Raw genomic sequence first — 16675 nt, 5'->3', positions numbered from 1 at the left:
CTCCAACCTGGTACAGACCCCTTCGTTCTTCATTCCTCCCTCTCTTCAACTAAGTTCCAGATTTCAGCTCAGTGTATTTCTGTGGATGTCTGTCTCTGCTTCCATCAGCCACTGGATGAGGACTCTAGGATAGCATAGAGAGTAGTCATCAATCTCATTCTAGGGGAAGGGTTTCTAGGCCATCCTCTCCTCCACTGCCCGGACTGTCAGATCGTGTCATCCTTATAGGTCTCTGGAGATATTCCTAGTTCCAGATCTCTTCTCGGACCTATAGTGACTCCTTCTGATATGGTATCTCTCATTCTGCTCTCTCTCCTCTATTCTTCCCCCAACTCAATATATCTGCTCCTCCATTTCTTCTCCTCTACTCTTCTTCTTGTGCTCTTATTGTGGCAGCACCCACTCCCCTACCCTCATACTCTCAATTAGCTCGGGAGTTCATGCCACTTCCCATTCTTGTGGTCCATTTATCCCTTAGAGTCATTCATGATTTCTAGTTTCTTTGGGGTAGAGGATTATAGGCTGGTAAATCTTTGCTCTATGTCTAAAAATCATATATGAGTGAGTACATACCATGTTTGTCTTTTTGTGATTGGGTTACCTCACTCAGGATGTTTTCTATATTTCTTATGTCTCTTTGACTAGATAATTATTTCCAATTCTTTGATATGAGGTAGTGACTGTCTTTATGTTGAGCTGTGTTTCATGTTTGCAGCAGAAGGAAAGATCCTCTTTTCAATGCTATACATCTATTAGCCTGTGTATTTTTTAAATATATGATGTCCACTGATATTAAGAGATGTTAATGACATGTGATTGTTTTTTTTCTCTTTATGTATTTATTTTCATATTCTTATAACATCCCTCCTCTCCTCCTGCAATCTCCTCTTCCCCAAACCTCTCATTTGTTACTTGGAGCTGGCAAGGCCTACTATAGAAAATATACTAAGTCAGACCTATTATCTAGTTGAGGCAGGACCAAGGAAACTCTCTCACCACCATAATACGGTGTCGAGGCTGACGAAGTTATCTACCAGGAAAGGGCAAGGAAAAGGCAATGGCTAAATAAATCCATCTACACATCAAAAAATTCAGAAGACATCCACAAATCATGCTTGCATGTTATAATGTAGGATGCCATATGTAGTATTAGAGCTATCGAAGTTTAAAGAATGAACAATGTGATCACTTGTACAAACCACATTCCAACACAAATTACAAAGAATCTGGCAGTAATAAGGTTATAGTCCAGAGATCAGAAAAGATAAAACTACCATTCTCTCAATAGATATCTATTTTTTAGTGGCAACAGGTAAGACTGTTGTCTCAAAATGTGGAGATAAGTAATCTTTTCAGACATTTGACATGAAAATGTCTCCTGCTGAGACCTCCAAGCTTCTCCATATGAATCAAAGACATAGTCAACAATAATGATTTCATAGACTGAGGTTTATTCAGAAAGATTATAAAATGTCTGCTGCCACAGAGGGGGTAGATTTTCCCAACTATCTCACCAAAATTTTTTAATGTTTGAATAAATAAATTTGAGGAAAAGGCAAGGAGGGAGAAATCCTTCCACACATCAAAAATACAGAAGACAACCCAAAATTATGATTGCACATCAGAATGTAGGATGCCATATATAGTATTAGAGCTATGTAAGTTCCAAGACCAAACAATGAGATGCCTCAGACAAACCACATACTGACACAAATTAAAAAGAATCTGAGATTTACAAAGATTATACTCCAATGTTCAGAAAACATAAAACTACCATTCTCTGGATAGAAATCTATAATTCAGTGAGAACAGGTAGTACTTTGTCTCAAAATATAGAAAGAAGTAAAATTTTCAGATATGTGACATGAAAAATCTCCTATTGAGACCTCTAAGCTTGTCCATATGAATCAAGGACATTGTCAACAGTAATGGTTTCATAGACTGAAGTATATATAGAAAGAAATGTCTTCTGACACAGATTGGGTAGTCTTTTTCTCAAGAAAAATCTCAAAATTAATCAGGTTGCCTCTGTAGGCTCATGATTTAAGGAATGGAAACTTCTTCAGTTATAAAATATATTAACCCAAGAAATCTGCTAGAAATCTAGAGAAAATTGTCAATTCTTGGTGCTTTTATGTAAGCAGGGGTGCCAATTTTGTGTTGTATTTTCTCTGTTTCATGTGTCTACCTGTTTGTCAAGGCATATGTCACTTTACACACATTGTGCAATTCTTTGAACCCATATCATGGGTCCAAGAAGCCTCGTGAGCCTGAAATACAGTCTTATGATTGGATATTATGCTCCCCAAAGCAATATCTTTGTATATACTTGGAAATCAGCATGCATTGAGGTGAGTTTTCTGTCAGTGAAGTCTATGATGTTTTAAAGACTATGGGTCAGAGAGCGCCGATTCTAGGGCAGGTATGAAAAATTCAACATTGTTTCACAAGAGAAAGCAGAAAAAAGAGCCTCCCATTTTCTTTGCTGGGCAGATTTAGCAGTAAAGCAAATTATAACAAGCCAGGATTGGATATGTGTTATTGTACAAGGGAGGAACTTCTCTGTGTCCACTTCATACATTCTCAGTAGAGCACTGAGATCCCAGCTACACAGAGACACATCAAATGTCCCTTGATGAGCCAGGCAGTAGTGGTGCATGCCTTTAATGCCAGCACTCGGGAGGCAGAGGCAGGTGGATCTCTTTGAGTTCAAGACCAGCCTGGTCTAAAAGAACTAGTTCCAGGACATCCTCCAAAGCCACAGAGAAACCCTGTCTTTAAAAATCAAAAAAATAATGTCCCTTGATGTTTTGGGCCTCTCTAAAACCTCTCCTTCCTGGGCCATCCAGTGGTCTTCGTTATTGTGGCCTATAGTAGTGAAGTTGAGGCCACACATTCCTATAGTGAAAAGTTAGTTTTGTGTAATATTTAGATTATTATGTGATTACAATATGCATCCATCTGTTTGTGTGGACAAAATAGCCTCCATTTTATCCCTGAAACTTTTTTCTATTTTATAATATTTTACCAATATGACGTCCATATTAAAAGTCAAAAAGTTGTTTTGATTAGTATTTCCCTGATGGCTCAGGATGTTGTGAATTTTTATGTGATCTTTCAGCCATTTTACATTCCTCTATTGAGAATTCTCTATTTCTGTACTACATTTTGTAATTGGATTATTTGGTGTTTTGGAAACTAGCTTCTTGAGTTCTTTGTAAGTTCTGGAGATGAGTCAATCTGTCAGATATGGGGTTGGTGAATATCTTTTCCCATTTTGTAGGCTGTCATTTTTTATTGCTGACTATGTCCTTAGCCATACAGAAGCTTCTGGTTGTGTATGAGGAAGGCAAAATAAGAGATTCCATCAGAGAGAGCGCCAGTATAGGTTTAAGGAGAAATCAGGCAGTGTGGAAATGTTTGGAGATCTACAAGGATGACTCCTACTAACGATCTAAGCAACAGTGTAGAGGCTACCAGAAATGCCCTGCCCTGATATTGAGATTGATGACTAACTTATATGCCAACATAGAGCCTTAATCCAGAAGCTGATGGAAGTAGAAGCATACACCAACAACTAAAAACTGAAATGAACTGAACTGGAATCTAGTTTCAGAGAGGGAATAGTAATGAGCACAACAGTCAAGACCAGGCTGGTGAAACCCACAGAAACAGCTAACCTGATCAAGGAGGAAGTCATTGTCCCTAGAATGATACCTGGGTAACCAAAATAGTACTGATACAGACCCAATGACTATGGGTGTTTGTGAGGAGACCTTGGGAATCTATAGGGCCTCTTATAGTAGATCAGTACTTATCCCTATCATAGGAAGTGATTTTGGAGCCCATTCTACATGGGGGGATACTCCCTCAGCTTAGACGATGGGGGAGGCCCTAGGCCCTATCCCAAAGGATATGACAGACTCTGAAGTGCCCTGCTGGAAGACCTCACTCTCCCTGGGGTGCAGAAATGTTATGGGATATGTAGGGCATTAATGGGGGGCAGGGGAAGAACTAGAGCATATCGGATATATATCTAAGTGGTCATCGATCAGCTGGAATGGTATAATGATGCATTTACTTACATGTGTGCTGGACTGAAGCTGTAGTAGTTTACTGTGGTAAAGCAGAAATAAAAATAATTAAAGCCAAACAGAGGCTTATGCCTTCTGCCTAAGTCCAGGAGGATATGATGTGAGGTCATGCATGGGTGTGGTTGGTTTAGAATTTGAAGATGTAATAGCTTGTGACAGACCAATCATAAGTGTTTCCTGGGAACTCTGATGGAAATCTCTCTCTGCTTTTCATGGGGCCAAGAAACAGGGAGCAAGTGAGATGCAGTTTTGCAATGGGGATTTTAATATCCTTAGGTATGTGCTGACAATGGAGTTGAGTCTCCAAGTGAGCTTAGGACAAAAGTATTGGGCATTTCCAAGCAACTGGAACAACATGAGGCTACCTAATCTGACTAAATATACTACATGAAGGACCTGTAGTAACTCTTTTATTATTACATTTTCTATTCCAAATGTAGTGAAACCCTATTGTGTATTCTCCATTTAGTTATGTACACCACTGAAATATAAAGAATTTCCCTTTACAAGGCCTCATTGATTATGTGGCTTATATTGCTAGCAAACATGTAATATTTAAAAATTGAATCATTTAAACTTTGGTGGAATTTCTCTCAAGCATGCATAAAATCCCTGTAAGATTTGTCAGTTCATTATTTAGAAAGATTGGCACCCATGATTTTCGATATTACAGAGCCTATGCTTTTCAGATAGTCTCTGATCTTTGGTAAAATAATGGGTAACACATGAATAGCTATTACTTTATGAAAGTGTTTGAATAAATAAATTCAAGGAAGCAAACAGAGGGAGAAATCCATATACATAGGAAAAATTCAGAGGACATCACAAAATCATGTTTGCATATCTATCCATATTCAAAAAGGAACATTGTGATCACTTGTACAAACCACATACAGACACAAATTAAAAAGAATCATAGATTAACACAGATAATAACACAGAGCAGAATAGATAAAACTACAATTCACTGCATAGATATTTATTTTTTAATGAGAACACTTAAGACCGTTGTCTCAAATTGTAGAGATAAGTAACATTTTCAGACATTATCAACAGAAAAGTCTCCTGTTGAGACCTCCAAGCTTGGCCACATGATTCAAGGACATTGTCAACAACAGTGGTTTCAAATCTGACAATACCTTGCTGGAGAACCCCATAGAAACAGGTAACATCATCAAATGGGAGATCACAGACCCCCATCTGACAACTGGAAAAACTTCATAGTACCATAATGTTTGTTATGTTCATTTGATTGGGAAATTATTTCCCAAACTTTGACTAGGAGGTAGTGTCTTTAATGTTGAAATGTGTTTCATGTTTTCAGCAGAAAGATAGATCCTCTTTTCATATACAATCTATTAGCCTGTGGACAAGGACATGTATCTGGCACAAGTTTTGTATTTGGCACAAACGCTCATTCAACATCATATAATTCCAAAGAATAAAGTTTCTGAAAAAGTTATTCAAACGCTTTCTTTGGTAGATATACAATATCACTGTGTCTCGTTTCCATTGAATTTGTGGCTTATATAGCTAGCAAACATTTAACACAAAATAATTGAATCATTTAAACTTTGATGGAATATCTCTCAAATGTGTGTAAAATCTCCACAAGACTTATCAGGTAAAAATTTAGAAAGTCTGGCAGTCATGAATTTCCATATTACTGAGCCTATTCTTTTCAGGTACTCTCTGATCACAGGTAGAATAAAGGGTAGCACATGTACAGCTATTACTTTAAGCTGGTGTTTAACTAAATATATTCAAGGAAATGACAAAAAATCGGAAGACATCACAAATCATGGATACATATCTAATATATGTTGCCATATATAGTATGGGAGCTATCCAAATTCAAAGAAGGAACAATGTGATCACTTGTACTGACACATATTAAAAAGAATCTGAGATTAACACAGGTTATATCCCATGATTAGAAATGATAAAACTATCATTCCCTGGATAGATGTCTATTTTTTAGTGACAACAGGTAAGACTGTTGTATCAAAATGTAGAAAAGGAATCTTTTCAGACATTTGACATGGAAAACCTCTCTTGGTGAGACCAACAAGCTTGCCCACATGAATCAAAGACATTGTTAACAATAAAGGCTTCATAAACTGAGGTTTATATAGGAAGAATATGTAATGTCTTCTGTAACAAAGGGTGTAGTATTATTCTAGGTAACAAACCAAAAATCTCAAAATTAATCCAGTTGCCTTTGTAGGCTCATGACTTAGGGAATGGAAACTTCTTCTTGAGTAATAAAATGTATTCCCTGAACAAATCTACTAGGAATCTCGAGAAAAGTATAAATTCTTGGTGCTTTTGCAATGGAATATAGGTGAACATGTGTGTCAATTTTGTACCTTATATTCACTGCCTGCCTGTTTGTCAAGGCATATGTCACTGTCCAAACACTGTCGAAATCTTTGCACACATATCATGGGTCCAAGCAGCCACATGAAGCTGAAATACAATGCTATCATTAGATATTGTACTCTCCCCAAAGCAATATCCATTTTATATCCTTAGACATGCATTGAGGTGAGTTTTCTGTCATTAAAGCTATGGTGTTTTATAGAGGGTCGATCACAGTGAAGAATGCAGAATACAGGGAAGATGTGAAGAACTCCAAAATTGTTTAACAAGAGAAAGCAGAAAACAAAGCTTCCCAGTTTCATTGGTGGCCGGATTTAGCAGTAAAGCAAATTTTAACAAGCCATGGTAAAGAGATAGATGAGTAACTTATATGCCACCCTACAGCTTTCATCCAGCATAGGATGGAAGTAGCAGACACCCACAGATAAACGCTGATTTGAACTGGAATCCATTTGCCGAGAAGGAGTAGTGATGAGCATAGGGGAACGACCAGGCTGGTGAAAACCACAGAAAAAGCTGACCTGGACTAGGGGGGAGCTCTCGAACTCCAGACTGATCCCTGGGAATCCAGCATGGAACTCATTCTGAATCCATGAATGTGGGTGTCAGTGAGGAGTTCTCAGATGTCTGTCAGGGCTCCTGTAGTAGATCAGTACTTATCCCTAGCATAGGAATGGAATGTGGGAGCCCTTTTCACATAGAGGGATACTCCCTCAGCCTATATGGTGGGGGAGAGCCTAGATCCCATGCCAAGGGATATGACAGACTCCAAAGACCAACCATGGAAGACCTAACACTCCCTGCAGAGCAGAATTGATATGGGATAGGTAGGGCATTAGTAGGGCCCAGGGGAAGATGGGAGGTAGAGGGAACTGCGATTGAAATTTAAAACCATCTTTTTTTCTAATTTATATAAAAATAGAAAAAAAGCTAAAAATACAACAACTAATGTAACAAAATGTGTAAGTGAAACACCAGGAAGCCTTACACCTTCACAAATAGTACAAGCAAATTGGGGTTGTCTCCGTTTTGAGAATTGCATCATAAGGGATACATTTAAGTGGTCACCAATCAACTGGAATGGTTTAATGATGCATTCACTTACATGTGTACTGGACTGAAGCCATTGTAGTTTACTGTGGGGAAGTAGAAGTAAAATTAGTTAGAGCCTGTGAGAGACTCCTGCCTTCTGTCTATGTCCAAGAGGAAATAATGTGAAGTTTTAAGTGGGTGTGGTTGGTTTGAAATTTGAAGATGTAATAGATACCTACAGGCACATCATAAGTGTTTCCTGGCAACTCGGACAGAAAAATCTCTGCCCATATCATGGGCCCTAGAAACAGGGAGCAAAGAGATGTAGTTTTACCCTTGGGGATTTTAATATCCTAAGGTATGTGACATGGTACAACATTTAATATCACCATACAATGGAGTTGGTACTCCATATGATACAATGACAAAATGTTTGGGCATTTCAAAGCAACTGGAGCTGTTCAGAAACAGTCTATGAAGGACCTGCTCCAAACCTTTTATTAGTAGATTTTTGTCTTCCATAAGAAGTAAAAACCTATTGTGGATTCTCTATTAATTCAGTACCCCACCTTTTAATTGCATTATTTGGTGTTTTGGTGACTAGCTTCTTCAGTTCTTTGTATATTTTAGAAATCAGCCCTTGGCTAGATATGGGTTTAGTGAAGATCTTTTCCCATTCTGTGGGGTGCTGTCTTTTCTTGCTGACTATGTCTTTTGCCTTACACAATCTTCTCAGTTTCAAGGGACCCCATTACTGAATTGACCATCTGAGTGTCTGCGCTACTGTTATGTCCAGGAAGTTGTCTGATATACAAATTCATTCAATGCTACCTCCCCATTACTCTGCTAAGTGGTTCATGTGGCTGAATTTATATTGAAGTCTTTTGCCCATTGAGACTTTAGTTTGGTCAATAAAGGAATAAAATTTCTTAAAGATACTCAACATCCTTAGCATTTGGAGAAATGTAAATCATAACAACTCTGAGATATCGTCTTACAACTGCCAGAAGAGTTAGAGAAAAAAATCACAACAGACAGTTTATGCTGTTGTGGAGAATGGGCAACATTTCTCTGTTGCTGCTGGGAGTGAATACTTGTACAAACATTTTGGCAGTCAGTATGGACATTTTTTTCTGAAAATTCGGTATCACTCTTCCTCACCATCTAGTAATTCTACTCTTTGCACATACCCAAAGATGTACATTCATACAACACCAACATCTGTAAAGCTATGTTCATAACAGCAGTGTCTGTAATAGCAAGAATCTGCAAACAACTAAGATGTCCTTCGAATAAAGGATGGATAAAGAAAATGTGATACATTTTATCAATGGAGTACTTCTCACTGGACAAAAGAGAAACTATGGAAACTGTCATGGTGTTTTTTTCTTTAGATATTCTGCAACTCCTGAAACTGACAAGATTCTGTAAGGCAAAAGACATAATCAACAAGATAAGACAGCAGTGCAAAGAATGGGAGAAGATCCTCACCAACCCTACATCTAGCCAAGGGCAAATTTCTAAAACATACAAACAACTGAAGAAACCAGTCAACAAAACACCAAATAATCGCCCTCACTCGCCACCACCAGCCTGCTTTGCCTAGTGCCCTCCCGCAGCCACCCTGCAGAAATGCTTTGAGTACCCACACTCCTTTGCCAGATGAGACCAGTGTCCCGGGTGCTGGCTCCTCATGTCACTCGGGCCTATGCCAAAGATGTAAAATGTGGTGCAAATGCTTGATCATTAAAGCTTCAAGTTGTAGACCTTTTAGCCGATGCTGTAGCTGTTACAATGGGGCCAAAGGGAAGAACAGTGATTATTGAACAGAGTTGTGGAAGTCCCAAAGTAACAAAAGATGGGGTCATTTTTACAAAGGCAATTGATCTAAAGGATAAATACAAAAAATGTCAGAGCTAAACTTGTTCAAGATGTTGCCAATAACTCAAATGAAGAGGCTGGGATGGCACTACAACTGCTACTGTTCTGGCACGTTCTATTGCCAAGGAGGCTTTGAGAAGATCAGCAAAGGGGCTAATCCAGTAGAAATCTGGAGAAGTGTGATGTTGGCTGTTTGTGCTGTAATTGATGAACTAAAAAAACAATGTAAACATGTGACAACCCATGAAGAATTTGCTTAGGTTGCTACAATTTCTGCAAATGGACACATAGACATTGGAAACATCCTATCTGATGCAATGAAACATGTTGGAGGGAAAGGCGTCATCACACTGAAGGATAGAAATAACCTGAATGATGAATTAGAAATTATTGAAGGCATGAAGTTTGAAAGATGATGTATTTCTCAGACATCAATAAGTCAAAAATGTAAATTCCAAGATGCTTATGCTCTGTTGAGTGAAAAGAAAATTTCTATTGTCCAGGCCATTACACCTGCTCATGAAGCTAATGCTCATAGGAAACAAATGGTCATATTTGCTGAAGATGTTGATGGAGAAGCTCTAAACACACTGGTTTTGAACAGGCTAAAAGCTGGTCCTCAGGTCGTAGCCGTTAAAGTTCCAGGTTTTGGGGACAATAGGAAGAATAAGCTTAAAGATACGGCTATTGCTACTGGTGGTGCGCAATTTGGAGAACAGGGGCTAAAGCTAAATCTAGATGATGTTCAAGGTCATGATTCAGGAAAATGTGGAGAGGTCATTGTCCCCAAAGATGATGCCATGCTTTTGAAAGGAAGTTATGACTAAACTCAAATTGAGAAACACATTCAAGAAATCACTAAGCAGCTAGACATCACAACTAGTGAATATGAAAAGGAAAAGTTAAACAAACACTTGCTAAACTTTCAGATGGAGTAGCTGTGTTTAAGGTTGGAGGAACAAGGGATGTTGAAGAGGAGGAGAAGAAAGACAGAGTTACAGATGCTCTCAATGCTACAAGAGCAGCTGTTGAAAAAGGCATTGTTTTAGGAGTTAGCTGTGCTCTGCCTCCATTCATGCCAGCCTTGGATTTCTTAAAGGTTTCAAATGAAAATCAGAATATAGGTATAGAAATTATTAAAAGAGCACTCAAAATTCCTGCACTGACAATTGCTGAGAACGCAGGTGTTGAATAATCTTTGAGAGTTGAGAAAATTCTGCAGAGTTCCTAGGGAGTTGGTTATGAGGCTATGCTCAGAGATTTTGTGAACATGGTAGAAAAGGGAATCATTGATCCAACAAAGGTAAATGAGTCACAAATTCTTAAACATTGGATGGCTTGTTCTATGGTGTGTGTTTTCATTCATCATTTTATAAACATTTTTTTAGGTTGTAAGAACTGCTTTACTAGATGCTGCTGTGGTGGCCTCCTTGCTAACTTCAGCAGAAGCTGTAGTGACCGAAATTCCTAAAGAGAAGGACCTTGGAATGCGCACACACGCCTTTAATCCTAGTACTTGGGAGGCACAGGCAGGCAGATCTCTGTGAGTTCGAGGCCAGCCTGGTCTCCGGAGTGAGTGCCAGGATAGTCTCCAAAGCTACACAGAAAAACCCTGTCTTGAAAAACAAAAAAACAAACAAACAAACAAACAAACAAAAAACCAAAAAAAGACATTTGTACATTCCTGAAAAAAACAACAAATAATTCAATTAAACTTGGGATACAGACCTAATAAAGAATACCCAAAGGTTTTTACTTTTTAGGAGAAAAATCTACTAATAAATGACTTGGAGCAGGTCCTTCACAGACAATATTTAGTGAGAGTAGGTAGCCTCATGTGGGTTAGTACTTCCAGTTGCTTCAAAATGCCCAGACCTTTTGTCATAGGCTCATGGGGAGGATCTACTCCATTGGATGGTGATATTAAAAGTAGCACATGGGTATATGCCTTAAGATATTAAGATCCCCAAGTAAAACTGTATCTCACATGCTGTTTCTTGGGCCCATGATATGGGCAGTGAGATTTCTGTCACACTTGCCTGGAAACACTTATGATCTGTCTGTCACAATCTCTTATATTGTCAAATACTTAACCAAACACAATCACGCATGACCTCACGTATCCTCCTGGACTTAGACAGGAGGCACAAGTCTATCTCAGGTATAAATATTTTTACTTCTGCTGCCCCACAGTAACCTACAATGGCTTCAGTCCAGTACACAGGAAAGTAAACCCAGCAATATACCATTCCAGCTGATTGATGACCACTTAGATACATCCCATATGCTGCAGTTCCCAAATGGAGACAACCCAAAGTTTCTTGTAAGTATTAGGAAGGTTTAAGATTCCTGGTGTTTCACTCATACATTTTGGTACATTAGTTGTTGTACTTTTTAGCTTGTTTTCCTATATATTTATTGTAATTAGAAGCAACATTGTTTTACATGTCAAACCCAGTCCCCTCTCCCTCCCCAACTCCCTTGCCCCCCACTATAATGCTATCTATCCCATCTATCCCATAAGATTTCTTCTCCCCAGCAAGAGTGAAGTCTTCCTCTCGGTTGGGACTTCAGTGTCTGTCATATCCTTTGGGATAATGCCTAGGACTTTGCCTGCAGTCTAGACTGAGAGAGCATCATCCTATGTGGCATGGGCTCCCAAACTCCATTGCTATGCTAGGGATAAGTACTGATCTACTACAAGGGGCCTATAGATTTCTCAGGCCTCCTCACTGACACCCACATCCATGGGGTCTGATTCAGTTCCATGCTGGTATCCCAGTGATCATTCCCCCTGTTCAAATCAGCTGGGTGTTTTGGTTTTACAAGCCTGATCTTGACCAATTTACTCATGACATCTCCTTCTGTGTAACTGGATTTTAGTTCAGTTCACTGTTCAGTTGTGGGTATCTGCTTATATTTCCATCAGTTGCAGGATGAAGGCTATAGGATGGCATATAAGTTAGTCATCAATCTCATTATCAGGAGAGGGCATTTAAGGTAGTATCTCCACTGGTGCTTAGATGATTAGTTAGTGTTATCCTTGTAGCTCTCCAGACATTTTCTTGTGCCTCGTTTCTCTTTAAACTCATACTGGCTCCCTCTGTGATTGTATCTCTTAATTTGCTTTCTCTATTTTCCCCTATAAAACCAGAAGCATTTGTAAGGCAAAAACACACTCAGCAATACCAAAAGGCAGCCCACGGAATGGGAAAAGATATTCACCAACCCCATACCTGACAGAAGGATGATCTACATAATTTACGAAGAACACAGGAAGCTGGGTTCCAAAGCCACAAAAAAATCCAATTAAAAATTGGGGTACAGAAAGAAAATCTCAAGTTCAACACATCCCTAACACAAAATATCCAAGAAAAATATGATACCCTGAAAAGACCAAACCTAAGAATACTAGGTATAGAAGAAGGTGAAGAAATCTAACTCAAAGGCAAAGAAAACATATTCAACAAACATAGAAGAAAACTTCCCCAACCTAAAGAAAGACAAGCAAATGAAAGTACAAGAAGCCTAAAGGACTTCAAAAAGTCTGAATCAAAAAACATGTCTCCTCAACACATAGTAATCAAAACACCAAACATCCAGAATAAAAAGAAAATATTAAGAGCAGCAAAGGAAATAGGACAAGTAATATATAAAGGGAAACCTATCAGAATTACACCTGACATTTCCATGGAAAATCTGAAAGCCAGAACATCCTGGATAGATATTCTACCTACAGTAAGAGACCATGGATGCCAGCCCAGACTGCTATACCCAGCAAAGCTTTCAATCAATATAGATGGAGAAAACAAGATAGTCCATGAGAAAACAAGATTCAAACAACACATATCCACCAATCCACTCCTACAAAATGTTCCATAAGGAAAACTGCAACCCAAGGACTTAACTACAACCAGAAAAATATAGGCAATAGATAATCCTAGTTTACCAACAGCCAAAAGGAAAAAAAGGGATAGAATCCCACACATAAATTCACCACCACTGCCAAATACAAAACAAGAATGAACAGCCAATGGTCATTAATATCCTTCAACATTAATGGTCTTAACTTGCCTATAAAATTTGGTATATTTACACAATGGAGTACTACTCAGTGGGAAAAAAACAATGGAATCTTGAAACTTGCAGGAAAATGGATGGATCTAGAAGAAACCATTCTGAGCGAGGTAACCCAATCGCAAAAAGATAAACATGGTGTGTACTTACTCATATGCAGATTTTAGACATAGAGTAAGGATTCGAGCCTACAATCCACACTGCCAAAGAAGCTAATAACATTGATGTCCCTAAGAGAGATATACACGGTCCCATGGAGAAGGGGAGAGGTTCAAGATCTGCTGAGCAAATTGGGAGCACGGGAAGAGGGGGGAGGGAGCTAGGAGAATGAGAAGGGAAGAGGAAGAGGGATGCCAATGACATGATGGAGCAGAAAATATGAGTCAGGGGAAGAATAAACGATGTGCACTTACCTAATGGCCAAGGATGTTGAGCACTTTTTTATGTGTCTTTTATATTTTTATGTGTCTTATATATGTATCCCTCTCTAGAACTCTGAGAATTTTGATGATGGGGATGGAGCTTTGCTGGCTAAAGGGTCTACAATTTATGTTCCTCACAAAAACCAAAGGATTCTTGTAAGTTCCAGGGAGCTGAAACGGATACATGCAAGCAGGTCCTATTCACTCCAAAGAAATATTATTCAGCCTTTCCCTGGTCCTGGACTCCCTTCACTCATGTATTCCGGACCCCGTAGGAACCCCCACCTCATCTTACAATCCTCCCCTCCAATACCTGGACTTAAGAAACAATGTATTTTTCTAAACTTAACTTTTTCTTCTTCACAGCTGACATCTGCGCAAGTCTTAGAAGTACCAGAGAGATCCTCACCTCCAGGACTAGAGTGGAAAAACCAGCTACTCCAGCATGATCCCACCCAGGTTTCTCAGGTCACCAAAGAAGGTCAATGCCCCCTAAATCAGCAGTAAGCAATCTTGAAACATGAGGAAATTATTCCCTAACCAGCCACGTCTAACAACCAGCCTTTTAATGATCAGTGAAGGTAGGAATGAAACGTCCAGGCAACAGGCTGGCCTTTCCCTGTCACCTGTCAGGTTGCACTGAGGAGGAATTCTGGTGAGCCCAGGGATCCCTGGGTGGTAAGTCTGCAGACGGGTGTAAAGGACCCCTTTAAAAGAAAAACCTGTGCACACTCATGGTCTCTTGCCTTCTCTTTCTCTCATCATCCCCTTCCCCACAGCTCTCTGATCTCTGCTCTTGCTCTTAACCACTTAGTCTCTTCTCCTGTCTCCCCCAGTCTCCCCCTCCCGCCCTGTCTGAAACTCTGTGGTTCATGGACTCTCTATAGTTCATGTTCCATTGCTCAGGGTTCCACCTCCATAACTCGAATTCCCCTTCCTTGTAATCAACACTGGACCTGAGAAAACCAGGGAGGCTCTCTGTGAGCTCCCTTCCCACCCGTGCTGGGGTGAGCTGGAACCAAGGAGATCTTTTTCTCAGACAGAGCAACTGGTGAGACACACCTTCTGGTCATTATGTTTTACAAGGATGAGGTCCATCAAACACATGCGCTGAGTCATTTGTGTGTTTCCGTTTTAAGACTTAGGCAGTTTTTTTTCCAGCTGCTTTTCGGGACCCCATCTTGCCTGGACTGTTCCAGCATTCTATTTTTCTGCACTGTGGCCACCAGTTCAGGCCGACTCAGAGTTCTCAGATCGTCCTTACTGAGCCACTTTTGGTCTTGCCCATGGGAAATACATTTCATGTTAGGGGATCCTTCTAGTTACTTTTCCTGTGGAAAAAACTGTTCAATGACTTTTGTGGATGAATGTCATCTTCCCTAACAAGGACAACAATGGCCTAAAAAAGTGAAAACACTAACAATACTCAACAAAAGGTGAGTATTCCATGGTTAGCTACTTCCAGCAAGGTTTACATTCCATTTATTAGACTAAAATGAGTGATCAGTGGACTGTAGCTACTTGTTTGCATGAGATGACTTCAGCTGTGGGACAGAGTTCATTAGGCAGAGATGGGCATCCTCATTGAGTGGGGGGAATATGCAGAGCTGTACATGGTCTGCACTGGTCTCAGCCTACACTGAGCCTTTGTCTGTCTGTCTCTGCCTCTGTGTCTGTGTCTCTATGTCTCATTTTCACTCACTGTCTTTCAGTCTCTCTGTCTTTGTCTCTGGAGCCTAGGTGAAAACATGAAGCTGTATCTGGTCTGGACTGGTCCATGCTTGAATTGAGGCCTGATCTCTATGTCTCTCTTTGTCTCTGTCTCTCTGTCTCATTCAGTAAGTCTCTGTCTCTCACTGTTGCTGTGTCTCTGTCTCTGTCTCTGCAGCCTGGATTACAGCCTGCAGCTTTACCTGGTCTGGTCTGTCTGTCTTTCTATCTCTCTGTATCTCAGGGTCTCCATCTCTATCTCTGTAACTTGGGTGGGATCCCAGAGCTGTACCTGGACTCGTCTTGACAGGCCTCATCCTGCCTAGTTGGGGGCTTTGCCTGTGGCTTGTGGCTCCCAAGTCTCTACTCTTCTCATCACTGAAGCTGGTGTAATTTTCTCCCTCTCTCTCAAGAACATTGATGCTTTGGTCTACAACAGGGATAAGGCTTTGCCGGATTTCACGTGGACCTGTTCTCAGGGATGGGGATTGTAAGGCTGACCTTCCAGAGAGGATGAAAAACGTCTCAGATTTCTCTTTCTTATCCTGTTAGTGGTTACAGTCTCCGAACAAGTTGATAAAATTCCCGTAACTATTGGTCTGATTCTGCAAGGTTAAAAAACTACATGCTAAACCACTGCAAGATAGCACAATTGAGGTGCATTTCATTGTCCTAAAGATATGTGACACTTTCAAAAAAACATTGATGCTTTTCAGCCAAGTGTTTTCTACCATTAATAGATTGCTAATATGTCTAAAATTTATGTTTTCCACAAACCCAAAGGATTCATGTAAGTTCCAGAGAGCCTATTCAGACCCATGAAAACAGTTTCCAAGATTCACTCTAAATAAATAGGATACAGACATTCCCTTTTGCCAGACTCCCTTCCTTCCTCCTCATCTTGGGACCCCTCGGGAACAACCCTCACACATTACCATTTTCCACTCCACTACCAGGACTGAAGAAACATTGGTTTTTAAACTGAACCTATTCATGTTACACTGCTGAAATCTGGCCGGGTCTAAGATGCTCCAGAGAATTCCACAGATCCTGAACTGGGGCAGAGCCAGCAAATAT

At 39.8% G+C, this 16675-nt stretch overlaps 1 pseudogene; it reads left to right on the top strand.

Moving 5' to 3' along the window:
* The first annotated feature begins 9140 nt into the window (after window positions 1-9140).
* On the top strand, window positions 9141-14337 carry LOC100771429 (annotated as a pseudogene).
* Window positions 14338-16675: the final 2338 nt, after the last annotated feature.

This window comes from Cricetulus griseus, unplaced genomic scaffold (genome assembly GCF_003668045.3).
Source record: "Cricetulus griseus strain 17A/GY unplaced genomic scaffold, alternate assembly CriGri-PICRH-1.0 unplaced_scaffold_25, whole genome shotgun sequence".
Lineage (NCBI taxonomy): Eukaryota > Metazoa > Chordata > Mammalia > Rodentia > Cricetidae > Cricetulus > Cricetulus griseus.
This window is presented reverse-complemented; position numbering and strand designations above follow the sequence as displayed.